Consider the following 27,567-nt stretch of genomic DNA (forward strand, 5'->3'; position numbering starts at 1 on the left):
GATCCAACAAGATTTATTGTGTAAAATGCTATCCCTCATGTTAATTTTCCTGCCCTTTCTGTAAGATAACGGCAAGTAACCAAATTCCTAACTCCTAAAAAATGTCAGCTCAATTTCTTACTTTCACTTGTTTACAAAGAATTATTGATTCATTTAATTGTTTAATGACTGTGACATGATCATGAAATTCTTTCTGCAATAGTAAATGTTTATATTTGGCAGTATGGTATATTTCATGTTTTGAAGATACAATAAAACTTTCATGGGAAAGATAATGCAAGGTTGGCATGCTGTGGGTATTTAATAAATATTTGTCAAATTAATGAATCAGAAACAGTCCTTAAAGCAACTCTGCAGGATAATGGCTATTTCTCCATTTTACAGTACAGGAATTAAGGTTAATAGAGGTTAGATAATTCACTTGAGTCTACACAACGGTAAAATGTGTAGCGAAAAATGAAGTTCAGGTCCTCCTGACTTAGAAGCCACACCTTGCCTGGTTGATTCATCTGCATGGATGGTGAGCAGAGTAGGATGAGTCCCTGAATGACTCTGGACTGAGGGCACCTTCTCTGTGCTGCCCCAACCCTGGTACTTGCCATAGGGCACAATGTTACCTCTTTCCTGAATGTGACTCTCACCAGACTGTAGGGTCACTCTTGTATCCCAGCAGCAGCCTAGTGTCTGGCACTTACCAAGGGTTCAGTTCAGTTCAGTTCAGTCGTTCAGTCATGTCCAACTCTGCGACCCCATGAATCGCAGCACGCCAGTCCTCCCTGTCCATCACCAACTCCCGGAATTCATTCAGACTTACATCCATTGAGTCAGTGATGCCATCCAGCCATCTCATCCTCTGTTGTCCCCTTCTCCTCCTGCCCCCAGTTCCTCCCAGCATCAGAGTCTTTTCCAGTGAGTCAACTCTTCGCATGAGGTGGCCAAAGTACTGGAGCTTCAGCTTTAGCATCATTCCTTCCAAAGAAATCCCAGGGCTGATCTCCTTCAGAATGGACTGGTTGGATCTCCTTGCAGTCCAAGGGACTCTCAAGAGTCTTCTCCAACACCACAGTTCAAAAGCATCAATTCTTCTGTGCTCATCCTTCTTCACAGTCCAACTCTCACATCCATACATGACCACAGAAAAAACCATAGCCTTGACTAGATGGACCTTAGTCGGCAAAGTAATGTCTCTGCTTTGGAATATGCTGTCTAGGTTGGTCATAACTTTTCTCCCAAGGAGTAAGCATCTTTTAATTTCATGGCTGCAGTCACCATCTGCAGTGATTTAGGTATACTTTATTCAGTGGTGAGAAATAGTAAAGATTTCACTGTCATTTTAAAAAATTAGATTACATATTATATATGTATATATATAATCAGCAACACATTATATACCTACAACATTACATGTCATGTGTGCTATATATATATATTATATAATTTTGTTGCTTAGTCAGTAAGTCATGTCTGACTCTTTTGAGACCTCATGGACTATAGCCCACCTGGTTCCTCTGTCCATGGCATTTCCCAGGCAAGAATACTGAAGCGGGTTTCCATTTCCTACTCCAGGGGAGCTTTCCAACCCAGAGATCGAACAAGGGTCTCTTGCACTGGCGTGTGGATTCTTCACCACTGAGTCACCAAGGAAGCCACCTAGGAGGTTATATAATATATATAAGGCTTCCCAGGTGGCGCTAGTGGTAAAGAACCTTCCTGCCAATGTAGGAGATGTAAAGAGATGAGGTTTCAATCCCTTGGTTGGGGAGATCCCCCAGAAGAGGGCATGGCAACCTACTCCAGTATTCTTGCCTAGAGAATCTCTTGGACAGAGCAGCCTTGTGGGCTATAGTCCACAGGGTCGCAAAGAGTTGGACATGACTGAAGCAACTTAGCACTGAGCCAAAAAGAAAGCCATATATATATATATATATGAATAACAATGTGGAAACAAAGAGAATAACCTTGTCTTTTAGAATCTGCTGTATCAGATCTAATATAAACATGTTTTGTGAACAGATGACACACCTTGTACTTGGTGCCTTGTCATTCAACCTCCCAAACCTTGGAATAGCATACACCTTACACAAAACTCAAACACCATTCATTTAACTAGTCAACAGTATCTTCCCATTCTTCTTTTCTGGCTCTCCTTGGGGTTTGCCAAGTTTTCATCCTTGCTTGTCCCTTTTCACCTCCCAGTCTTCCAGCTTCCTGAGGATACTCACAGCCATACAATCCCCAACTCACAATCCAGTGGACATTGCCATGGTTGTCTAGATTCCCTGCACTACTGAATGGTTTATTCCTCCAGCTGCCAGGAGTGCTGCCAGCTCTCGGCCCTCTCCAGGAATATCCTTCAGCTGAAGAGTGCTACTTCACTTAAGGTTGCGCCTTCTCAGGGTCTACACCCAACAGCCAGCAATGGAGGGAGGTAAAGGCCTGCTCTCCTCACTGGGCCACTGCAGCTCACCATGGGGTCAGCAGACAGCTACACTGAGTGTGCATCACACACATGCTCCCCTCATTTCACATTGGGGCTGATGTCAGAACACTCCTAATAAAGTTCTTGTACATGAATTTCCCTCTGAGAATCTAATCTGTAAGAACTAACGACTCCTTTTTCATTAAAGTCTTCATAGAAGTCTCTATTTCCATTTGAGTCTTCTCTGATAAGCCTCAGAACCATATATCTATCTATTAATCACATGAATGTCCTTAGTCACATCAAACTTTGCATTTCCAAACTAGTCTTATTTTCCTCATCCTTAGTCTCTGACCAGCCTTGGATTTTCCTTCTCAGGGGATCTCACCAGCATCATCTAAGCCTCTCAAGCCACAGACGTGATGTATTAATTACCTATTGCAGCATTACTACCAGTTAGCAGCTTAAAACAATGCTCATTTATTGTCTTATAGCTTCTGGGGTTCAAGAGACCAAGCAGAACTGGGCCCTCTGTAAAGCTGCAGTCAAGGTGTTGGTCCAGGATGGAATCCCACTGATGTGCAAGGATCTATGTCTGAGTCTATTTATTCATTGGAAAAATTCCTTTCTCTGCAGGCTGTAGGGATGAGGGCCTCCATGCCCTGCTGGTTGCTGACCAGAGGCCACATTCAGGCCATCCTCAGCCCGTGGTCCTCGCCACCAGCCACTCACATCATGGTAGTTTGCTTCTTAACAGCCAGAGGGGCAAGCAAGTGCTCGCAGACAAGCATTATGGTCCAATGTAACATAATCACAGAAACTGTATCCCATCATCCTTGCCATATTTGGTTGACCAGAAACAAGTCATAAGTACCACCCTCACTCATGGGAAGGTGGGACGCAAAGGTGGGACCACTAGGACGTGGAGTCATGAGGGCAACCTTGGATTCAGTCCACTACCTTTGGACTATATTCTACTTTAGTCGTACCTAGAGTAGCACTGTCTTATTCATCAGTAGGAGGGGAAAATATGTCTTCTGTGATGCTTTAGGCTCTTTCTGTTCTGAGATATTTGGCCTAGAGTGGGAGGGAAAATAAGAGATCTAGAAATGTCCTACAGTGTAAGAAATTCACCCAAAAGTAATTTTTCTCAACCATGAGGGAAAATGGAAGCAGAAATGGCCCTGTTCCCATCTTTTCCAGAATAAAAACCCTGCAGCAGTGTGACAGAGTAAGAAGTACATGGGACTCTGCTATTCAAATTAACCACGATAGTTACCAGGCAACAATTTTTTTTTAATATGAACGTGTCTCAGTTTCCGTAGCCCTTTCTATCAGTCTATGGACTGTCAGATCTGAAAACTTTCCAGAACAGGAGATTTATCAGTATACTCCTCTATCCTCATTTTGATACCTACTCACTCTCTTTATCAGGTTTTTCTTGCTAAGCTGGCCCCAAAAGATGTGAACATCATTATCCTTGATCTAGTACGTTCACATTCTAAATGACAGATATGCTGAAGTTCTGAAGAAGAAGGTCTTCTTTATGGCTGTGCTTTGTGATGTTACACAAGTTCCTTATGCCCCATAGGCTTCAGTTTCCCTATCTATAACATGGAGATAATAATAGCATCTCTGTAGTGGTGTTGAGGTGAGAACTAAATATACAAACCATGAAGCACAGTGCTCAGCATTTGATAGCACTTCATAAATGCTAGGGCTTAACATTATCATTAATGCCAAGAACAGTACTTGGTTGACAAACCAATACAAATTCAAGAATCATGGGAATGCCAATTTTTAATTTTTCCAATTAATTTTCTTTCAAAACTCTCATTTAACTCTCAGTTTCTTTCAAAACTCTCACCACTATTTTATCCAACAAAAATATTTCAAACCAAAGTATTGGAAGAACACAATCTTGAATTAAAGAATGTTCCTTTTAAATGGAAAATATTTAGCTTAAAAAAACCAACTCACTATCCTGCATTGTTTTCTATTTTGTCACAGGTTGGCAAAAACTTCATTGTGGATTTCCACGTATCCATAGACCATGGTTTGGTAACTGCTGGATTAAAGTCCCAAGGTTCCTTCAGACCAAAGAAACAAATCTCATGTTACTGCCCTCTGGTATCTCAATCAAAAGACTGATTGGCTCATCCTACACCAACACAGAATTTTTATCAAGATAACTTTTTAAATCAAACTGGGTGTCAAACGTTCAAGCTATTTTGATTGAGTCACTGTGAACTGAACCAATGAAACTTTTACCAACTGGTCATCTTATTTTTGTGGTATATAGGTTTCAGGGAGTCTTCATATCTGGATGAGCTTGTTTGAACCATGCCTATCCCACCCCTGATTCATGAGGTTGCAAAGAGTCGGACACAACTGAGCAACTGAACTGAACTGAACTGATCCCATCCCTACCCAACAGGGAAATTTGGAATGGGAGAATGTTACAAAAACATTTTTAGGAAGGATGGGAGGGTATTATGAAAACCTCACATATTTTAAATACAGAAACATTATGCAGTCTTTCTGGTAAATTACACTTGATTGGAATGGAAGATAAATGTCACAATTGAGAGCAATTTGTAAAAATGCAACTGGAAATAATTTCTTTTCTCATGTCGTTAAAAAGAAATACACTCCTGATGGTAGATTTAAACACAGTGATGATGTATGGCTTGAATTAACTGAACCATCACGAAGCTCTGTATGATGGTTTATTTACACATACATGCATGTGTGTATATGTGTACTTTGTATTTTAATCCACTATTTCTGTCTGGATGGAAAAAGGAAAAAGAGAGATGTGTTTTTCTAGATGCTAACTGGCTTGCAGATCCTCTTAATAATGAGGTGCAACTTGGTTCATTAAAAAAAAAAGTAGATTGGAACATTTTCACACACACATGTGCACACACACACACACATACATATATATATATATATATATATATATATATATATATATATAGCTTATTACACCTGGATTACACAGGATAATTCAGTTGCAAAGACGTCAACCCAACTAAAACTGGCCTTCTGGGAAGGGGACAAAAATGTATTAGCTCACACAATGGAAAAACCCATGGGGTATTCACCCTTAGGAACAGTGGGACACATATGTTCAAAAAAAAAGAAATCAGAATTCTCACTGTATCTCTCTATTCTGTGTTCCTCTTTGTTGGCTCAAATCTCAAGTTCTCTCCAAGAAATGGCAGATGTTGCAACTGGCAAATCAGGATTACATCCCAGTAGCCCAAAAGCTTTATCTAGAAAAGCATGCCTTTTTCTCAGTAATTTAATGATTGGTAGGCTCCAACTATGTCCAAATATTCAACCCAGAATGAATCCTAGTCACAGAATTGTGATGGTCATATTCACTAGAACAAAATAAGTGGTTTACCTTCTGGATGTAGAAATTAAGTCAGTCTCCATTACCAGAATGCATACAGTCTTTAAACTTGGAAGGTGTATCTCTTAGAGTAAGAGAGAGGTTTTTTAAGTTACAGTAGGCAATCAGCAATAGGTGTCTCCTAGCCTTCCTTGATTATTCTGTTTATTTCTGTCCAAAGTTAATTGAAACTCTAGTCACCTATAGTACATACTAGAACTTCTATCCTTTTGATAACTGATCCTGTAACACTAACATAAGGCATGTTACCTGCCTGGGTCAATGCTAGTAGCTTATCTTGCTGTTTCTACCAAGAAATAAGATAGCATGACAATACTTTCAAAGGAAACAATGTGGGGTCCCATGAAATGTTCCACAGTGTTCTCATATAAAAAGAGCAGAGACCACATGCTTGAACTAATGATTAAAAAGTCTTACGTGTTCCTTCTGTGACAACCACTAACCTCATAATTATAGCTTGTTAACTCCAAGGAGAAAAGGCAGCATCAACAGCATGGAATAAGATTCCAACTTGGGACTATATGGTCTTTGATTAGAACTTTATTTCATATCCTCAATAAATAATAGCTATTCTTTTTTAATTAATTGGTTGTGCCATCTTAGACAAGTTGTCTAATTTCTCTAAACCTAAGTTTTCTCATCTCTAAAATAGGGATAATGATATTTACTTTGCAGATTTGTAAGGAGGATCAGACATAGCAGAAATTAAGTACAAGAGTCATATAGGCATGAAATAATATCTGGTATACTCAATAAAAGGAACAGTCTTTTAACATTAATACTAACATACATTAGTATATTAGTATACTAATAAACTATTGGCATATTCCCTAATATACCATTAGTATATTCCCTAATATACTATTAGGGAGTTGAAACACATACACAAAAAAAGATTCATAGCAAATGTACCACAACATTTAGTTTTTAGAAAAGACACATATAATGAAGAAAGACACATATGCACAAAAAGATTTTCGAAAGTACTGGGATGCATTTTACCATTATAAAAGAAAAGTAACATCCCATAACTCCGGGCATAATTATAGGGATAGTAGAGATGGAGTATAAGGGATGAAACATACATTTCCAGGGTTCTTTACAGTTCAGAGTTCATATGAACAGAAGTCAGGCAGCTAAAGATAGTTGCGTTGCTCTCCAACCTTCAGTCTCCTGCAGCAGGTCATTTTTATAGTGGTCGTTCACTAATTCCATGCCTGATCCATTAGACACCCTGGATAACAAACTATAGAAACCTGTGTTTGATTCCCAGTCCTGCCATTTAGCAGCTGTGGGATTTTGATAAAGAGAGATAACCTCTGCAGGCCTGCTGACTTATCTGCCAACAGTAAGAGCACAGGAGAGAGTATAGAGTAGTACTCAAAAGCATAAACTTTGGCGTTTTAGCCCACCTGAATTAGGATCTTAGCTGGCCTTGAGATTTGAGTAAATCACTCCACCTTTTAGTTTTCTCATCTGTAAACTGGGGATAATTACAGTACCTACTTGTGAAGATCAAGTGAAACAACCGTGGAATGTGTTTAATATGTTGCCTTGTATGTGGTAAATAGTTCATAACTTTAGTTGTCACTGTTAATAATACTCATTTTTATGGTCATCATGAAGTTGACATGGTTAAATCTACTCTTATTATCTTAGCACCCTATCAGTATATAGTAAATGCTCAATAAATGGCTCTAGATTTTGCTTATTTTAATTATCATTATTGTATCTGATCTTTTGAAAAGTAGAACTGTAACTGAGCAGGATCCTATGAGGCCTTCCCAGAATAGATTCCCATTCATGTCCTCCACCTGCATTTTGTCTGTAGAAAAACTTTAGTCCAAAAATAAATTTAATCAGAGAAGTGAGAAAATGCAGAAAGAAAGAAAAACAGTCAAGAAAGACAAAATGATACTACTTTAGCCATTAAACAGTCAAGGACATTTAGTTCTTTCTCAGGGACTATAGGTAATATTCTGAGCAGTGACCTTTGAGCTGTTTGACAGATACTGAAACCCCCATCAGGTGGAAGAAGTTAACTGTATGCAGCCCACAAGTAGATAGACCCCAGACCACTTGGAAGAAGAAGGCTGCTGATACTGACTCCCACTGACCTCACCACCAGCCAGTTAGAAGAATGTCCACGAGTTGACCATGTCTGCTCTTTGAACACAAGACTCTCCTCCACTGCTCCAGTTTTGAGGGTATTAGTCTGCGATGGCCCCCTTTGCCTGACAAAGCAATAAAACTATTCTTTTCTACTGCATCCACAACTCTGTCTCCTTGGTTCAACTCAGCACCAGTAAACAGAGGCTGAGTTTCAGCAACAGAATGAATATGTAGCCACTACATGAAGAGTTTTTCCACAAGACAAATATGGCCTTCTTAACTGTGCATCTCCTATGCTTATTACCAGGCATGAAATACAACCATCATTTAGAAAACTGAATAGAATCTTTCCTCGCAGTTTGACTATTTAATCAAAGGCACCAAAACCAAGTTCTATTGAGATTAATTAGCTCGAGAGGGTTTTTCTTAATTTGCCTATGCAAAGTCTGTATATTGAACATTTTCTCTCTGACATCTTGCTTTAAATTTCTTCACATTCCCTAGTTCTACATTAGTAAAGCTTCATCACTTGTGGGTGAAGTGGTTAAGAATGGGTTTTCAAATATCTGGGTTATTTACCAAACCACGGATGAAAGAAAGCCTTGGTTTTCATTTCCCCTGTATTCACATATAGCCACAGTCATCTGTTCTGTTTATTACCAGTTCATTGCTGCCATCAGAGAAGTTGACCTAAGGGGCTGTTAAACTTTAATTAAAATGAGGAAGTCAAGACCCTCTCCAGTTTCTTAAAGAACAAAGCAATGCACCTCAGTGGGTTTCTTCTCCAAACTCATGCCACTGTATTGAGTCTCATTCCAAAGCATAAATTTCTTGGAACAGTTCTCCAGAAACACAAGCACTTTGAGTGACAAATGCAAAAATTACACAATTGGGAGAAAAGATTGTCAAGCCAAAACATAGAAAGTAATGACTCATTTTATAAAACAAAATGCTCAAAGAAACATTAGGGAACTTGTTTTCGGCTGCAGTTAGCTTAATGAAACGGTTCTCTAAGTGGATGTTTATTGGAAATCTGTGTTTAGAAGGCTGGAAATAAATTCCATTTTTAAGATGCTTCCCCCCCCCACTCTCCTTCTGCATTTTCTGGCCTGTTTTATTCAAAGCTGAACATGAGATATAAATAAGAATTCTTGAACTGCTTTTAAAGTGCTGGCATCTGTTAGATTAGGAGGAAGTCTGATTTAGCAAAACTTAGAACAGTACAGAACAATTGCCAAAACAAGAGAATCTTTTATTTATGTTGTACAACAATGTTATGTAACGAAGCAAGTTGTTCATCTTCATTCTTTATGATGAGTATATGGGGCTATATATCTCTTAATGTTTGGCCAGCTGAGAGCCCATTAGCTGGTGCTGCATTATTTAGACGTTAAATTGATTTGAGAGGAAATTAATTATGTATGATCAGCTAAAAAAGATCACTGTATTCAGTAAGCTCTTAATATAAAAGATCTCCTTTTGGTTTTAATTTGTTTTTCTTTTATCTTCAGGGGAAAGGTAGTACGTTTTTTTTCTGTTATTTCTAATTTCCCGAGGCTCCAGAAACCAAGCAGTTAAAACAAGAGTGCCACAGTCAAAGACATGGTGATTTAAAATATAGCTTGCCATCTTTTGAAGTGTTTGAATCTGGAAAGTTATTAATCTCTCTAAGCACATTGTTCATCTATAAAATGAGGATAATAATGGTATCTTCCTCACATGTTCATTCTGAGGATTAATGCAGGAAAGACGCTTAGCACACCGTCTAATACATAACATGTACTCAATCGATGTTAACATTAAAAATGTTACTACCACATACTCATGGATACAAAGTTAAGTTCAGCAACATTATTTTGTTGGCTTTAACAATCTATCTAGGTACTGTAATGAATGGTAGCTAAATGATTTCAGATATTTAAGGAAATGAACTATAAGGTAAGAAATAACATGCTAATAAAAAAACAGGAAGTTGAGAAGGAATGTTTGTATAACTGTTCTGCATGTTTAAATGCATCAGTCATGACTGGACAACAAACACTGAATAACATGGATAAGGAGACAAGAGATAATGGTCAATTCAATAAAGTGTTTCATTTGTTTCTTATTATTTTATTTAAAGAAGAGGTCTGTATTTGGTGAAGTCTAATGAAACAAGGATGCAACATTTAGAACTGGATGTGGAACAACAGAATGGTTCCAAATAGCAAAATGAATATGTCAAGGCTGTATATTGTCACCCTGCTTACTTAACTTATATGCAGAGTACACCATGGGAAACTCTGGGCTAGAAGAAGCACAAGCTGGAATCAAGATTGTTGGGAGAAATATCAACAATCTCAGATGTGCAGATGACACCACCCTTATGGCAGAAAGTGAAGAAGAGCTAAGGAGCCTCTTGATGAAAGTTGAAGAGGAGAGTGAAAAAGTTGGCTTAAACCTCAACATTCAGAAAACTAAGATCACGGCATCTGGTCCCATCACTTCATGGGAAATAGATGGGTGAACAGTGGAAACAGTGGCTGACTTTACTTCGGGGGGCTCCAAAATCACTGCAGATGGTGACTGCAGCCATGAAATTAAAAGACACTTACTCCTTGGAAGAAAAGTTATGACCAATCTAGATAGCATATTCAAAGCAGAGACATTTACTTTGTCAACAAAGATCTGTCTAGTCAAGTCTAGAGTTTTTCCAGTAGTCATGTATGGATGTGAGAGTTGGACTATAAAGAAAGCTAAGCACCAAAGAATTGATGCTTTTGAACTGTGGTGTTGGAGAAGACTCTTGAGAGTCCCTTGGACTGCAAGGAGATGCAACTAGTCTATCCTAAAGGAAATCAGTCCTGGGTGTTCATTGGAAGGACTGATGTTGAAGCTGAAACTCCAATATTTTGGCCACCTAATGTGAAGGGCTGACTCATTGGAAAAGACCCTGATGTTGTGAAAGCTTGAAGGCAGGAGGAGAAGGGGACGACAGAGGATGAGATGCTTAGATGCCATCACTGACTCAATGGACATGAATTTGGGTAAAATCCAGGAGTTGGTGATGGACAGGGAGGCCTGTTATGCTGCGGAGGCCTGGTGTGCTGTGATTCATGGGGTCACAAAGAGTCGGACATGACTGAGTGACTGAACTGAACTGAATGAAACCCTGGGGGTGAGAGGAGGAACCCCATCTTACCAGTTTAGGAAACAAATCCAAACTTGCCCCAAATAATGCGATGAAACAATGATAGAACTTATCCTGAAGCTCAGCTCTTTTTTTTAGCTTTTTGCTGTTTTTTCTACTCCCAACCCTGATCCAGGACCCCACCAACTATTTATGAAAATAGTTGATTTAGGTTCTGTTGTTTTCATTAATATTTTCTACATCAGGGAGTTTTCTGCACTAAGAATAGGAACTGGTAATTTAAAATTTTCAGAATCTCAAAAGGGTTTTGTAAATCAATCCTTGGAAGAATTTATTTCAAAATTTTAAAGAATTAATTTACTGGATCTGTTATTAATAAACTAATTTTTATCCAAGATTAATAAAGAAAACTAATTTTGAACAAAGCCTACTGTGTACCTGTGAAATACTTCACTTCTATTATCCAGTTTCATCCTCACAACGACAACTCCTCCGTTGAGTAGATATTAAGAAAACTGGAGTTTAGAATGCTTTCCATGGGTCATGCAGTTGATGAAGATGAGAAACAACACTAACATTTGGGTATGTATAATCGAAAATTGTGACCTTACTAACAGTGCTTATCTGGGTACACTTCTGACATTCTTCCCTGTCTCAATGTCATCTCAAGAGGACCGAAGAGAGACAGAATTTCCCATCTTTCTCACCGTAGGTGTGTGCTGGATTAGAAGATGCCATAACCATGGAAACTGACTACAGTGGACCAATCGTTAAGAGATCTATTGCCTCATATACTCACTGTAGGGGCTTCCCTGGTGGCTCAGTGGTCAATAATCCAGTCAGTGCAAGAGACGCAGGAGAGGTGGGTTCAGTCCCTGGGTCAGGAAGATCCCCTGGAGGAGGGCATGGCAACCCACGCCAGGCCTCTTTCCTGGAGAATCCAATGGACAGAGGAACCTAGCATGCTGCAGTCCATAGGATCACAAAGAGTCAGTCATGACTGAAGGGACTGAGCATGCATGCATACTCATTACAGAGAATGAAAATGAACAACTTGCCTGGTTATATAACATTGTTGTATAACATACATAAAAAATCCTCTCATAGTGGCAATTGTTCTGTATGGTTCTAAGTCGAAATAAGCTATAGTTTGGGAGTTGGGAGTTCCAGGATGGGGCTGGAGTAAATATTCACTGATTCAGGCACTATAAAGGTAGCACCAACAATGGAACCACTCCCCTGTAGAGTTCTCCATCACAGTTTACCCTGAATCTCCCCAAACAGCAGAAACAACATCGACTTGGGCATTGGGTCAAAACCGGGTGAGTGATAAATTCTAGAAATTTTACATAAAATGGATTACTCTGATCCAGCAAACATTTTTAAAAATCACCTTTTCTAAGTGAAGTGTTTTCAAACACAATCTAATTATTTAGTAAAACAGAGACATTTTATCATTTTAAATGACAAGAGTATGTATCTAGAGTCCCAGGACCACCCCCCCCCAAAAAAAAAAGCCCAGCACTTATTCCTCCCTGGATGCTTGAATTGCAGGAGTCAGAGATCACCTCCAGCACCCAGGTTTCTCCTCTGACCTGAAGATATTGTCAGGTTCAAGGTTACAGCCAACAGGAAGTAATACCATAATATCCTTCAAATGATAGTAACCTTAGTAATCTTAATCTCAACCTCTGGCAAGAGGGTCTAAAAAGATAATTTATGACAATGTTAAGTATATGCCAGGAAATATATGAAAATGGATCCAAGAATCACAGTCCAAGAGCATAAGGACCTCATCTTTTTCATTGATTGAGGTTGTCTCAAGCTCTGAGGACACAAATTTTTAAATGTATTTTATGTAACTTCTCAACCCTGCAAAGTCAATTAGTCCTTTAACTTGAGGTCCTTTGACAGAGGTATCCATGAACAGTCATAATTAATACATTAATTAATAACTATGCCTGACACTTTTCTAAGTGATTTATATTTGCCAACTCATTCCCACCACAACCCAGTGAGGAAGGTACTGTTATCAACACTATCTTAAGGTGGGAAACTAAAGCACAGAAAGATTAGAAACCTGCCCAAGGATCATGATGTTAGGAAAGGGTGGAACTGGGGTCCAAAGCCAGGGTATCTGTAGGACAAGTGCTCTTTATATAATGCCTTCTGCCATATCAATAGCAGTCGCCATTTGTTCTGGATTTACTATGTGCCAATATGCAGCGTGCTTAGCACTTTATAGATACACCTAATTTTGCTGTGCTTTGCTTTATTGTGCTTCACAGATACAGCATTTTTTTGGTTTTTGTTTTTTGCTTTATACAAATTGAAGGTTTATGGCGACCCTGCATCAAGAAAGTTTTTCGGCACCATTTTTCCAACAACAGTTTGCTCATTTCCTGTCTGTGTATCATATTTTGGTAATTTTTGAAATATTTCAAATTTTTCACTAGTAAAAAGATGATGACTGAAAGCTCAGTTGATGTTTAGGATTTTTAGCAATAAAGCATTTTTAAATTAAGGCAGGTACAGTTTTTTTAGACATAATGCTATTTCATGCTTAATAGACTATAGCAGAGTGTCAACACTACTTTTATGTGTACCAGGAAACCAAAAATATGTGACTGGCTTTATTATGAGATATACTTTATTGTGATGTCCTAGAACTGAACCCATAGTACCTCTGAGGTATGCCTATACATATGTTATTTCATTACATCAATATGACAGTTCAATGAGGTATATGTAATTATTGGCCCCATTTTACAGGTAAGAATACTAAGGTTCAGAGATGACATGCAATTTTCCAAGTCATGTTTCATCAGAATAAAACTCAAACTCAGGTCATTTCATTCAGCTGACCTGCCTAACCCTCTCTCATCTTGCCTCTCAATTAGGGCTTTTTCTTCCATCAGTAAACCTTTACGTTCTCTTAACCACTGAGCAGTGATTTCTAACTGAAAATAAACAAGAAAAGTGGAATTTGATTTCTAACAGAGATTCCCATTTCTACACACTTAAACTTGACTCTCCCCTAAGTATATTTGGGCTACATATTTTGAAGACTCTTAAACATATTTTTAAGTTTTCTTTAAAAAACTTTTGATGCAGTGTGAAAGGTATCATTTAATTTTCAAAGGAAAATATATATATATATATACACATATGCTCATAAGAAATGAAAATGACTAAAACATAAAGTGTTGACAACTAAGTAGCAGGAAAATACCTGATGAGGAAGGCAATCTGTTATTTTCCACATTTTCTATAATGTACATTCATCATGGTAGTAATAAGAAAAAAAGTTACTGTTTTTAAAAAGAAGAAATCATATTATTTAAGATAGGAAGTCTTTGTCCTTAGAACTTGACATAAAATTATCACTATAGTTGAGGGATTTTACATTCAGCTCTGGGCTTCCTGACTGTCAAGGCACAAAGAGAAACAAAGAATTACATAGGTCTTCACTGTTTAATATATCATTTCTTCCCAGGAGATAAACTACCATCTTGCCACTAGATTCTAAGAAAAATATATGATGTACAATTTTTGGTAACACTAACATCTACCCTGTAGTGCAAGACAGTCGGAGATTACTCACAGTCCTCATCTTTGTTCTCACTACTCTTTGCCTGGTCCTGGTATCAGGGTGATGGTGGCCTCGTAGAATGAGCTTGGGAGTGTTTCTCTCTCTGCAAGTTTTTGGAAGAGTTTGAGAAGGAGAGGTGTTAGCTCTTCTTTAAATATTTGATAGAATTTGCCTGTGAAGCTATCTGGTCCCAGACTTTTATTTGTTGAATGTTTTTTAATCACAGTTTTAATTTCATTATGACTGTTATAGTTGCTTAAGGATTATGAATCCAGGGCCCTCCCTGGTGGCTCAGTGGTAAAGAATCCACCTGCCAATGCAGGAGACACGGGTTTGATCCCTGATCTGAGAGATCCCACATGCCACGGGACAATTAAGCCTGTGTGCCACAACTACTGAGTCTCTGCTTTAGAGCCTGGGAGCCACAATTATTGAGCCGACATGTCACAACTACTGAAGGCCATACACCCGAAAACCTGTACTCCACAGCAAGGGAAAACGCTGCAATGAGAAGCCCTCACACTGCAACTGAAGAGTAGCTCCTCCCCACCCCGGCCCCCCGCTCGATGCAACTAGAGAAAGTCCACATAGCAACAGAATCTAAGCACAGCTGAAAGTAAATAAATAAATAAAATTATTTTTAAAATGACTATGATTCCATACCATCCTAAGGGACAAATACCACATACACAGTGCCCATCATATTTTAGAATAGATTTAGAATTACATAAAATTGCAAAGACAGTTCCCACATACTCTGCACCCATTTGTCCCTATTATTAACATCTTATATTAGTATGGTACTTTTGTTAAAATTTAAGAGTCTTCCCAGGTGGTACTAGTGGTAAAGAAGCCACCTGCCAATGCAGGAGATAAGAGAGACACAGGTTTGATTCCTGGGTTGCAAAGACCCCCTGGAGTAGGAAATGGCAACCCACTCAAGTATTCTTGCCTAGAAAGTTCTATGGACTGAGGAGCCTGGTGGTCGACAGTCCATGGGGTCACAGAGTCAGACATGACTGAGCGCACACACACACATGCACACACACACACACACACGATGAATCTATACTGTTAACTGAAACCCAGATTTCCTTGGATTTTACTTAATGTCTTTTGTGTGTTCCAAAATCCCATCCAGGATAGCATATTACATTTAGTCATTATATTTCATTAGGTTCCTCTTGCCTGTAACAATTTTTCAAACTTCCCTTTTGATCATCCTCTTTTTGATTATTTTGACAATTGTGAGGGGTAATTAGTCAGGGATTCTGGAGAAGGTCCTTCAACTGGGATTTGTTTGGGTTTATAGGAAGGCTTGGGTCATAGGTTTTAAAAGGAAGACCACAGAGATATAGTACCATTCTCATCACATCATATCAAAAGTATATGCTATTAACATAATGTATACCTGCTCATGTTAACTGTGGCTGAGGCATTATTAGATGTCTCCACTGTAAAGCTACATTCCCCCTCTTTTATACTGTGGTCTTTGGAAGAAAGTTACTAAAAGCAGCATATACCTTAAGGAGTGAGGAATTAGGCATGCAAAGTCTGTCTATTCACCGCAATTATTACTCAATTATTTATTTATATCAATATAGATTCAAAAAGATTTATTTACTATCCTTGATTATAACCAAACACTCCTTTATTTTGTGGCTAAAATTGTTCAAGCTCTGACAGTGGGAAGCTCTTCCATGTGGCTCATTGTCCTTTTGACACACACCCACCACCGTGCTTTGTTTTGTTTTTGAACAATTCATTGAATTCTGGCACTATGAAATGTTCCAGGCTCATCTTATATACTTCTTGCCAGAACCCTAGTTGCGACTATTTCTCCCAAGTTTTTCAAGTGAAGTGTGGTATTATAAACTAATGTCTGAGTGTCACTGCTTCTAACCTTTCTCAGCTGACAAAGCAAGGACATGCATGTGTGTTGACTTGTAAGTGTGTGTGTACTGTACTCTTAATATGACTGTATCTTTAAAAAGAGAGCACAATTCGAACACGCATGCAATGAAGAAGACCTTGATATGATGGAGGCAGAGATAAGAGTAAATAAACTTCAAGCTAAGACCCCAAAGGGTGCCAGTAGGGACCAGAAGCTTGGACTGAGGAAACAATGCCTCCCTTCAGGAGCATGCCTGAGCTAACACCTTAGTTTTGGACTTCTAACTTCCAGTGAGAAAATAAACTCCTGTCACTTTAGAATCTTGGTTTGTGGTACTTTGTTACTGTGGCCCTGTATGCTAATACAGTCCAATTCTTCTTATTATTATTACTGCATGTGTGCTCAGCCATGTCCAACTTTTTGCAAGTCCATGGATTGTAGCCCACTAGGCTCCTCTGTCCATGGAATGCTCCAGGCAAGAACACTGAAGCGGGTAGCTGTTCCCTTCTCCAGGGGATCTTCTCCACCCAGGGAATGAACTTGAGTTTCCTGCATTGGCAGGCAGATTCTTTACCACTGAGCTATTTGGCAGTTATTGTTATCGTATTATTATCATGATAGCCATGTATTAGTTTGTACTAATATAGTCCAACTTTTCAGTTTTGTTTCCTTCAAGGATCATGCTTTTGGTGTTGGACCTAAGAACTCATCACCAAACCCAATGTAACCTAGATTTTCTATGTATTTTTCTGGAAGTTTTACATTTATATACATGATCTATTTTGAGTTAATTTTTACAAAAGATGCAAGGCATGTGTCTAGGTTCAATATGTTGCATGTGGACATCCAATTTTCCCTCCAACACTATCTGTTGAAACAACTATCTTTTCTCAATTGATTTGCTTTCTCTTCTTTGTCAAAAACCTTTTAACTTCATTTGTGTGGGTGTAAACTACATTTTTTAATATTTGGTTATTTTCCATATATGATATAATCCATTAAATTCTTTCATAATTTTTATGTTTGCAATAGCAGATTTTATTGCTCTTCCTTTCCTCTGGATCATTCATCAAAAAAGAAAAAAAAATATATTCAATTTCTCTAGGCACTACACAAAAAAATGGTAATATAAATTTCTTACATCAACTAAAAATGATTCATAATCATTTTCTTATTTGTACCTTCAGGCACTGAAGAAGATAAACTCTCCTTTGGGGTCACAGATTTTAAAAAATACATACTATGAAATTTTAAATGTTGGGATAGGTGCTTTCTATATCAGCTGTGGAGGAATTTTGCATTAGGGAGAAATGAGAAAATAGAAGAATTTACTATGAAATATGAGGTCCTGCTCTACAGCTGACTCATTTTATGACTTCATGAAAATGCAGTAGTAATAGAACAGTGAGTGCTTTTGCTGCTCCTTCCACTGACATACAGCCACTATGAGATGCAGAAATGCTATAAAGCAAGGTTCAAAAGGATAAGGACTTCATCTTTTTTTGATAACTTTTGTATCCCCTACTCTAAGCACAGTCTCACACACAGCAAATATTTGTTGAATGAAAGATGAAGTCATTAGCTTGTATGAGCTGTCATAAAAAGGGTAACATATTGATGGACCAAGGGCTGAATCTGGGTCACAAGAGTGTTTTAAGTGTCTCACACTTAAAGAGTTTAAAAAATAGTATTTAAATAAAATAGAATGAGTTTCCAACATTTTAAACTGTAAACAATCCTTATAAAAATCCAGATTTGAATGTTAGCTTGACAAAATTACAGATTCAGCAATACTGAGCCTTTATTCCCATTCCCATTGAAATTGCACTGAATAGTTATCCTCTGTTTGGAGAAGGCAGTATGGTTTGCCACAAGTCCCACCTCTCCTTCTCATCAAACATGTGGCCATCTTTAATCATTTACCTTATCTACCTGATTTTCATAAACACATCTGAGTTTTTAGCTCTTGTTATGTAGAATTGAGTGTCTCTCTATTTACAGAGATTTCTAGAGGATTTGGAGAACAAACAAATTATCTCATAATAGGTTTCATAGTAAGAAAATGCCATTTGTTGAAAATTAGAGTTATGCCAGGCCATGCTATATACTCTGTGCTAACTACTTGGCATGAAATATATCAATATGTTTTATTCTTGACAAAATTCCTAGATAGTAGCTATGGTTGTTGTTCCTTTTTATAGCTGAGAGGTAACCATCCTGCTCAAAGGCATACCAAGTATAAGGCAGGAGAGGGAAAGAAGCTCAAATCTGAACTCATCAACGTCTCATGATGATTTGAACTACCTGTCAGCCCCTTTGTGAGCAGAGCAAATTCATTCCTTGTGACTTGTGGTCACTCACATTCATTCTTAGCATTCCAGGGTGAGTATAATGGAAAAACTAGACAGATTCAAAAATGACTTTACTGCTTACTAGATGTGACCTTGGCATGTTCTTTAACCCCTTGTTTACTTATGTGTGCAACTTTGAGAGTAAACAGTAACTTCATTGCTTGGTGTGAAGATTCAAGAAAATGTAGATAAAGCTTGCACACATTTCTTACTACAATCTGTGGTCAGTGTTCATATATATACATATATATATATATGTGTCACAGAGAGGTATGTTTTAGAGTTAGAGAAAGAAAAGAAAAGGGTCCAGATGTCTGAGACTGAGGCATAAGAATGGGCAAATTTCCCAGATGAAATGGGTGGTAGAGGAGGAGAACTGGGATCACGGAAAGCAGGGAAACACCTGGTGTTACAATCCATTTCTGGATTGAATCCAAACTCTAAATTACTAGACTCAGGACTGACCACAAGAGGCCAATAACAATAGAGCAATACCAAGAAACCTAAAGGCTTGTAACCTCATACTTCTTTATTTTCCAAAACATGCAAGTCTTTTTCTGCAGTATATCCTGCCGTGTGTCACATAAGAGGCAGATAGCTTCCATTTATATAACTTTATATATCAAAGAGTTACTAAACATATACCATATGCCAGGAACTGTGCTAGCTGCTGCATATTTTGTAATGAATAAGATATAATTCTGGCCCTCTCTCCAACTGCTCATTGTGAGAGTTTGGGCAATTGGAGTGAATCAAATTAACAGTAAATAATGATAGCTTAAAGAAAAGTTATCCAAGCGAAAAACAGGAGCAAGGCTTATACAATTGAAGAGCCCTTTTAGGACAAAATGAAATTTAAGAAGGGGAAAAGGGCCATGGAAAGTGAACCAATGCCAAGCTTTGTTGACTAATATGAGTAAGTCAAGAACAATGGCTAAGAGAAGCGCTCCAGTGAGAGAAAACAGCACATGTAAGGATTTAGAAGTGAGTGAGCTCATGATTTGCTTGTGGAGTTTTGAGCAATTCATAAAGTCCTGAATTTAGGAGTGAAATCATGAGGAAAAATGAAAGCATCTAAAGAATTAAGGAAGATATAGCCCAAGAAAGACATTGTGAATGGTATTCAAGTGTTCGGAATTTATTCTCAAGGCTATGGGGAATCAATGAAGTTTTCAAGAAATGTACATCTGAAGAGAAATGGTCCAGCTTCCCTGTGGCAAAGGAATTGGAAGATGGTGGGGAGAAAATATCAAAGGCAAGAGATCAACTGGGAGAGTCCTGTAGTAACCCTGTTGATTCAACCTCCTTCATGGTTTCATAGCAGTCACTATGATGTGCTTCCCAGATCCCTCATTCATGAAGGATTTTTTTATTCCAGCTGCTAGAAGTGCTGCCAGCCCCATCATTGATGATCTCAGCTGCATAAAGCTGCCTGGCCCAATGTCACACCTGCCTGACCATGCAAAGGCCCACATCCAGTGACAGCTTGATACATCAATACAAAGGCTGGAACATCTGTACCCAGCTCATGACAATGCTGGAGTACCTCTGTAGGTCCAGAATTTTAGGTTGGATTAGCTGAGGAAATCTTTGAGTCAGCATCAAGTTGACTCATCTCCCTGTTCAGTGATACATGTTCTCCTCTTCTGTAGGTTTGATCCTAAGGATGCACTTAGTCAATCAGTCATGTCCAAAACTTTGCAACCTCTTGGATTGTAGCCCATCAGACTCCTCTGTCCATGGGATTTTCCAGGCAAGTATACTGAAGTGGGATGCCATTTCAGTGCTTTTTAAAAGTGCTGCATGCTAGACTGCAAATCTGAATATGTTTTCTGTGGAACTCAATCTGCGACAGTTTCCTGCCATGTAAGAATACCATCATGCAGGACACATGAGACAACGTGGCTCCATAAACACCTTTTAAAATTATTTACATCAATAATAACTAACAATGATTGAACATGAGAAGTTCTAAGATCCAAATGAATTTTTTTTCTGGAAAGTTGTCAAATATACCCATTTAAATGATGTAGACCACTGAGTCAGTACTCATCACCCCAGAGTTACATCATTAACCAATGAGTTACAACGTTGAATGAGTGTAAGGGATAAGACCATATGACTTGGAGTTCTTCAGTGTTTCAAGACCAGAAATTATGTATCCACACTGTACACAGCTATATAAACAGTTCTACAATTTCACTGATAACTCTGTATGGGCAATATTATATCACTTTCATAAAGTCACATTAAAGCCTTTGTTTTTCCATGTCAAGATTATTAACTTTTACTGGGTAGTTTCTAGTGCTTGTCATTGTATACGAACACCACAGGGTATATTGAAGTCGTATATTTATACCTCATGTAACTTGTTTACTTGGAATAAACTTATCCTGATTCATGTAGTTTAAATGATAGAGCTATGAATCTCTATAGTAATATTCTGGTTCCACATTTAACGCTATATTTCCCTGAAGCTCTGGTAACTTATGAGTGAGATTTCTGCTTGGGGATACCATTCTACTATACTGGCCTAAAATATGCGAGTTTCTGGGTGGATGAACTTTCTTCTGACAGATGTATGGAAAAGTCTGCTGTCCAAACAGAAACATGGTTTTCATTCCATGAGGGCAGAAAATATATCAGGGCTTACACACACACACATATTTTGCTGTGTATGAGTTACTGGAAGCCTAGATATTAGTTTGCTCAACTTCTGGGCTGGTTGCCTATCCTGTGTTGGTTGCTTTTGGCTGTGAGCAGCCTCATTCATTTTGCCCAATGTGCCACATAGAAGTGAAAAATCTGTAGTACACAGGAATACAAGGTAACAAACTTAGACAGAACAAAAGAAAAAGAGAATATTTAGTTGAAATCTCACCTATTTTGATTTCTAAATTCCCTTGATGACAAACTTATTTTTTGAATATTTACTGTGAAAACTCAATGCTAAAACAGTAATTAGGTTTTTTTAAAAAAGGAAGCATGCTAATCCAATTTTCTCTCTCTAATTAGGTGAGGAGTTACAAGTCAATACTTCTCACTTTGCAGTGTTTCTTAAACATGTTTGAAGGCGGAACCCTTTTTCAGTGAGCCAGTGCAAAATGGTGATTGAAGTTTAGCCTGTTTTGCTGCAAATAAAAGTGAACTAAGAGAAGTTAACTATTGATTTCTTGATGGTCCAAGTGTCGACAGAGTACAGAACAGAAGTACCCCCAGGATGTGAATAAAAGTAATGCATGCCAGATAGAAACAAATGATTGAATTATTGTGCTATAGAATTGTAAAACTGGAAGAATTCTCCAGAGATTACAAGACCCAAGCACTTCATTTTTCACATGTAAAAACTAAGATTCAGTATGAAAGTAAAGACTTGTCTCTGTTGACATAGCAAATTTATGAAAACCAACCACATCTGTTTGTTAAACGAATGAACTAATAAGAGAGCATGCAAATAGTGCAGTTTAAAAACTATAATTTCGGGTCTCCCTGGTGGCCCATTAGTAAAGAATCTGCTTTGCAATGCAGGGGTCACTAATTTGATCCCTGGTCCAGGAAAATCACACCTGCCTGCCATGCGCCACAAGTACTGAGCCGATGCTCTGGAGCCCACAGCCACAAGTACTGAGGGCCGTGCACCCAGAGCCTGTGCTTCGCAACGAGAGAAGCCCCACTGTGATGAGAAGCCAGAGCAGCACAAGGAAGCGTAGCCCCCGCTCAGCACCACTAGAGACAGCCTGTGCACAACAACAAAGACCCACCACAGCCAAAACACAGAATGAACACGGCTTTAAAAAAACACAGATTGTTAAGAAAAGGGGAGTCAGAGAAATTACTTATGAGAATTTGAGAAAAATTAATTAGGTATTAGTAGTTGCTTATACTAGGGAAGACATCAAATAAGAAAAAGTTTTAGTATAAAGCTGCTAAGGAGATTTCCAGAAATAGAGAACATATAGAGAATTGAGATGGATGGATAAATTCCATGAAGCCAGCATCTCAGTGACAGCAGAAAGGATCTTTCTATTTAAACACATCTATAATATAGTATATATTTTAATATTATATATTTAGTATATTATATTGTTTTCATATAATAACATTGTAATATATGATATGGTATTTAAAATATTTTATTTAGAAATATTTTAAGTTTAAAAAATGTTATGTAAAAAGTTCATGTGCCCTAAATAAGTCTTGTATTTTGCCGTACTTGCGGTAACCCTTTAATTATTGTTGAGCCAGGCACACATAATGTAATTATTTTCTGCCAGGCTGAGCTTACGTGTTAATTTTCTTAGTGAGGTCTTTTGAAGAAATGAAATTTTAAATTTTGATTAAATATCACTCTTTCTTTTATGGTTCATGCTTTGAGGTCTCTCTTTGTTTACTCCAAGATCATAAAGTTCTCTCCTATGCTTCATTATAGAAGCTTCATAGTTTTAGCTGTTATGTTTACATGTATGACCCATCTCAAGTTAATTTTGCATACAGTGTGAAGTAGAAGTCAAGATTGTTCAATTACCATTTCTAGAAAAGATTTTTCTTTTTCCCCACTAAATTCTCACTGATATCACTGTCAAAATTTTAGGAGCTCTCTTTAGACTCTCTGTTCTTGTCTATTAATTTGTATATCCCTATATCAAAAACCATACTGTGTTGGTTACTGAATCTTTGTAAAATGTCTTGAAAGAGATAAATAGCTCAATTTTGTTCTTTTCTGAGGGGGACTATTTTTTTTTTTTAAGCTAGTCCAGGTTATTTGCATTTTCAAATAGTTTTAGAATTAGTTTGTTAATTCCTGCCAAAAGAGAGACAGAGATTTTCATTGAGATTACATTGATTCAATAGTTCAACTTGAGGGAAGTTTGGATCTTAAAAGCTTTGGATTTTCCAGTCTTTAAATATAGTACATTTCTTTATTCATGCAAATCTTTTAATAATTTTAATTTAACTTTCATCTTTCTAGATACCAATATTTTGACCCTTGCTTTTCTTTAACTTGAATTTGTCAGCTATATAGTTTCATATCCTTTTATTTTTATTTTTCTGAATCTCTTCAAGCGTCTTGAATTGTACAGACAGGACTGAAGTTTGTACTGTTAACCAATATGACTTTTTTTAATAGATGAGTTATGCTGACTTACATTTAGTAATATATTAAATGTTTAGTTTCAACTCTGTCTTCTTAATGTATTATATCAACACACACAGTCAATAGAATTAGCTTTTGAAAATATGTCCCATTTCACTTGATATAGGTTTCTCTCCTAGTTCAGTCAGTAAAGAATCTGCCTGCAATGCAGGAGACACAAGTTCAAATCCTGTGTCAGGAAGATCCCCTGGAGAAAGAAATGGTGACCCTCTCCAGTATTCTTGCATGGAGAATCCCATGGACAGAGGAGCCTGGCAGACTATAGTCCACGGGGTCACAAGAGTCGGACATGACTTAGCAACTATCATCACTTGATGTATTTCAATCTTTTAAGACATGATATGTTCATGTAGTATCCTTTACACTGATACTTTTATATAAACCCATTACTGCCTTTTTATGGTCAAGGGATGAGCACTTCATATCTACTGTTCTCAACTATGACTAAGAGAATTTCCAGGTGGTTCAGAGGGTAAAGTGTCTGCCTGCAATGCAGGAGATGCAGGTCGATCCCTGGGTCAGGAAGATTCCCCTGGAGGAGGAAAAAGCAATCCACTTCAGTACTCTTGCCTGGAAAATCCCATGGACAGAGAAGCCTGGTAGGCTTCAGCCCATGCGGTCACAAAGAATCGAACATGAATGAGCAACTTCACTTTCATTACGACTAATATTGAAATTGCATGAGTGAGTGCTCTGTTGCTTCAGTCATGTCCAACTCGTTGTGACCCCATGGACCATAACCCATCAGGTTCCTCTGTCCATGGGATTTTCCCAGCAAGAATACTGGAGTAGGTTATCATGCCCTCCTCCAGGGGATATTCCTGACCCAGGGATCAAACATGCATCTCTTGCATTTCAGGCGGATTCTTTACTGCTGAGCCCCCGGGGATGTCCAGTATTGAAATTAGTTAACCCCGATATCTCCAATAGGATATGATTTAAATAGATATTAACTTAAAAATTAGTTAAGAATTACAAAGCTGTCACAGTTATCAGCCTTTCACATTTTTTTCTATTCCCCTCCAGTATTTGACAATTAAATTCCATTTAAATTGTCAGAACATACAACCATTTCATCACTGAGGTTTAGCTCTAGAGATAAAAATACATTTAATGCTCAGCACCAGACTATAAAGAGTTATTAATGACTAACAATTAGTAGTGCACTATAACCTGACTGTTTTGCTTTATACTCAAAATTGTATCAGTTATTTTTCCTACTTAGCTGTCATTCCAAGATACCATTTTTATGATGGAATTGTGTTGGATCATTAGCATTTTCCATAGTTTATTTTGTAATCCTATGTTATTGATTGTTTGGATTTGAGGTCACATTATATATATTCACATCCCTGGCATGTAGTAAACAGAACAGAAATGGCACAGTACCAACTCTAAATCATGACTCTGCCTCTTATGGTTAGATATGACTGTGAGCAAATTAACTCAGTTGCATGAGCCTTAGTTTCTTCATCTGTAATGGGGATTAGTAATATACACCTTATAAAACTGTTGCAAACACTATCAGTCATATCATTAAATATATAATATCATAAAGGGACTTCCCTTGTGGTCTAGTGGCTAATACTCTATGCTCCCAATGCAGAATGCCCAGGTTCGATCCCTGGTCAGGGAACTAGATCACACACACTGCAACTAAGAGTCTGCATGCCGCAACTAAAGATCCCACATGCTGCAACTAAGACCCAGTGCAGCCAAATAAATAAATAAATGTATCATAGGACATATCCAAATCATGTAGCATGTATTCTTTTGAGTGAATAAAACATATTGAAAGAGAGCTAAACACAACTGAACTAGGCTCAAGTTTCAATTACTAAGAATCTATAAAGTGCAAAGCATTTTCCTGAATATATATAAATATTTGACTATATAAATAACTCTGTTCTTTCTAAACCTCTCCTTTCATAGTAGAGGTCCCAAAGGCTTAGATGTTCCTTAGGTCAGCTAATCAATTATTTAGCTCTTCAAATTGATCTTTGGCTTGTTATCTGTTCCCATCTACCATAAAGTCATTGATGGAACTTGGGCTTTGATGCTATTAGCACCATGACATTTTTTTTCCTACAGTACAAATCCCCCACTCGATCTATCTGATATTGTAAGCCCTATGACCATGAGGAATAGCTCAGACTTGGAGTCAAGCATTTACAGATTTTAGTTTTAGCTCTGTCACTAGCTAGTTTTGTGACCTAATGGAGTTATTTTACTTCTCTGAGCTTCTGAACATCACAATAATATGATATATTATATTCAGTTCAGTTCAGGTCAGTTGTTCAGTCATGTCCGACTCTTTGCGACCCCATGAATCGCAGCACGCCAGGCCTCCCTATTCATCACCATCTCCCGGAGTTCACTCAGACTTACATCCATTGAGTCCATGATGCCATCCAGCCATCTCATCCTCGGTCGTCCCCTTCTCCTCCTGCCCCCAATCCCTCCCAGCATCAAAGTCTTTTCCAATGAGTCAATTCTTCACATGAGGTGGCCAAAGTACTGGAGTTTCAGCTTTAGCATCATTCCTTCCAAAGAAATCCCAGGGTTGATCTCCTTCAGAAAGGACTGGTTGGATCTCCTTGCAGTCCAAGGGACTCTCAAGAGTCTTCTCCAACACCACAGTTCAAAAGCATCAATTCTTCAGTGCTCAGCCTTCTTCACAGTCCAACTTTCACATCCATACATGACCACAGGAAAAACCATAACCTTGACTAGACGGACCTTAGTTGGCAAAGTAATGCTTTTGAATATGCTATCTAGGTTGGTCATAACTTTTCTTCCAAGAAGTAAGCGTCTTTTAATTTCATGGCTGCAGTCAACATCTGCAGTGATTTTGGAGCCCAAAAAAATAAAGTCTGACACTGTTTCCACTGTTTCCCCATCTATTTCCCATGAAGTGATGGGACCGGATGCCATGATCTTTGTTTTCTGAATGTTGAGCTTGAAGCCAACTTTTTCACTCTCGTCTTTCACTTTCATCAAGAGGCTTTTTAGTTCCTCTTCACTTTCTGCCATAAGGGTGGTGTCATCTGCCTATCTGAGGTTATTGATATTTCTCCAGGCAATCTTGATTCCAGCTTGTGTTTCTTGCAGCCCAGCGTTTCTCATGATGTACTCTGCATAGAAGTTAAATAAGCAGGGTGACAATATACAGCCTTGACGTACTCCTTTTCCTATTTGGAACCAGTCTGTTGTTCCATGTCCAGTTCTAACTGTTGCTTCCTGACCTGCATACAGGTTTCTCAAGAGGCAGGTGAGGTGGTCTGATATTCCCATCTCTTTCAGAATTTTCCATAGTTTATTGTGATCCACACAGTCAAAGGCTTTGGCATAGTCAATAAAGCAGAAATAGATGTTTTTCTGGAACTCTCTTGCTTTTTCCATGATCAAGTGGATGTTGGCAATTTGATCTCTGGTTCCTCTGCCTTTTCTAAAACCAGATATATATATTATATATAATTATAATAATATA

The sequence above is a fragment of the Capricornis sumatraensis genome, chromosome 9 (assembly GCF_032405125.1).
Source record: "Capricornis sumatraensis isolate serow.1 chromosome 9, serow.2, whole genome shotgun sequence".
Taxonomy (NCBI): domain Eukaryota; kingdom Metazoa; phylum Chordata; class Mammalia; order Artiodactyla; family Bovidae; genus Capricornis; species Capricornis sumatraensis.